Source organism: Grammomys surdaster, unplaced genomic scaffold, assembly GCF_004785775.1.
Source record: "Grammomys surdaster isolate TR1022 unplaced genomic scaffold, NIH_TR_1.0 367, whole genome shotgun sequence".
Classification (NCBI taxonomy): Eukaryota; Metazoa; Chordata; class Mammalia; order Rodentia; family Muridae; genus Grammomys; species Grammomys surdaster.
Window position 1 is genome coordinate 5,673,584 of NW_021604786.1, and position 2,346 is coordinate 5,675,929.

Genomic DNA, 2,346 nt, shown 5'->3' on the forward strand with positions numbered 1-2,346 from the left:
AGATAGATAGATAGATAGATAGATAGATAGATAGATAGATAGATAGACACATACATACGTACATACATACATACATACATACATACATACGCATAGATAGAAAAATGGACGGACAGAACAATGCAGAGGCCCCAGGCAAGATCCAGGTCTCAGTTTAGGCTGTATTCACTTTGAAACACTTGTCAAACAGCTATGTGTGAATATTGAGTGAGACTTGGTCATATTAATTTGGAGTTCAGGAGAGAGCTCTGCACCTGGGATTTAGATGCTGCTGTCATTGGCAGTGGTATGTTAAGCCCGTCAAGAGTAGGGTGAGATCACCAGAGAAATAAGGGTTTCCAAGAATAAGCTCCAGGATCTCAAACAGGAAGATACCATAAAAATGAGGAAGAATTAGAAATGAGACTGAGAATATGAACGGGGAGGGCATTGGGGAACCAAAGGAGGCTTAGTTAGAGGCCACGAGAAGATGGAGTCCCCTGGAGGGTGACATGGTCCAGTGGGGCATGCAGGGGAACCAAAGGAGGCTTAGTTAGAGGTCATGAGAAGACACGGTTCCCTGGTCACATGGTCAAGGGAGTGACATGAGGCTCAAAGTTGATCATTGGAACTGACATCGTTCCCCCTTCAAACAAACAAAACTCAGCAACACAGAATCTACTGGAAATGTCCTTCACATTGTAGAATCACACTATAGACCAATGGATCAAGATCCAGCAGTTAGTTATAACATTTGCGGATGATGCATTTGATTTTTGCCCAAAAACAGATCAAGACGATCAACTGAGAAAGAAAAACAAATTAAATAATCAGAGTTACAGTCAAGTTGTTAGGCAGGAAACTGACAGGTACAAGCCAGTAGTCTTTCTGCAACTGAAGCTCATTGAATAATAACGACAGAAAAATCTCATTTACAGGAACAATAGAAGTCCAGAAAACCCGGGGGGTAGGGGAAATCAGTACAGAATGTGTGAAACTTACAGAAGGAAGATGTTCAACACCATTAGAAGACATTAAAGAGGCCCAATGAGAGGAAAGCCCAGGCTATCCCGGGACAGGAAGGCTCAACTGTATGCATATGTGATCCCTCTCACTAGTTACTTTAGACATAAGGCAAGCCAATAAAAATCCATCTGTAGAAAGCCTATGGCATTGAATGGCCAGAGGATAAATGGATATATTTTAAAACAAAATAAGGTATATCTTCATGGGAAAAAAATTATACAAGAGGAAAATTGAATAGGCAAATCAGAAAACCTTTTCAGTTGATACAAATGAGAAAAATTTTGTTAATATCGAGGAGCCACAAAGAACTAAGCAAATCAACAACTTGGGAGAAAAAAATAGACGAAGTCAATGAATTCATAACATATATATTTTAATTAACTCATTTGAGCCGGGTTGAACAGGTGGACACAGGCATGCAACAGGGCACACGTGAAAGTCAGAGGAAAACTTTCAGGACAAGGTTCTCTCCTTCTAGCATATGGGGTCTGAGCAGTGGTTCTCAACCTTCCTCATACTGCGTGCAACCCTCAGTACAGTTCCTCACAATGTGATGACCCTCAACCATCAAATTATTTTCACTGCTACTCTATAAATGCATTTTTGCTACTGTTATAAATTGTTATGTAAATATCTGTGTTTCTCGGTGGTCTTAGGTGTCTCCCGTAAAAGGGTCATTTTACCCCCAGAAGGGTCTTGAGCCACAGGTTGAGAACCACTGGTCAAAGGCTCCACCTTACATCAATCAGGCTTGGCAGCAAGTGCCTTTACATGGTGAGCCCACACATAAAGATGTGAACATCTTGCCAGCTCACAAAATGTAATTTTTTTTGACACACAAAACTGTAATCTCATTTCTAGTTGAAACGGTAAAGTATAGTGTGGTGCTATTTTTTTTCCTTATCATGGGCAAAGATAAAGTAGTGTTTCAAAAAAAGGGCAAAGCACACTTAGGCATTACTAACACGGCTTACGCTGTAGCTGTCTCTTTGGAGAGCAGTTCAAAGGACTTTGATTTTGCAATTCTGCTGCCTGGCTTCATCCTACCCATAAACCTGCATCTGTCGCTGTGTGATTGTTACAGTACTGTTGGAAATTGGGAGAGATCAAAACCTACCCATTTAGCCTTAGAGAGGGAACTGATTAAGCCATTCTGCAGTCTCGAAAGTGCACGCCATCACTGTCCAGACAGGGAATGTTTTCCAAGATGTGTTAAGTGTAAAAGAAAATAAGCCAGCGCAGATCATAATCTAATGGAATAAATTTGCGTTGAATATGATGTAATAAAAGTACATTGAGTATGATGTAATAAAGGTACACTGAGTATGATGTAATAAACGT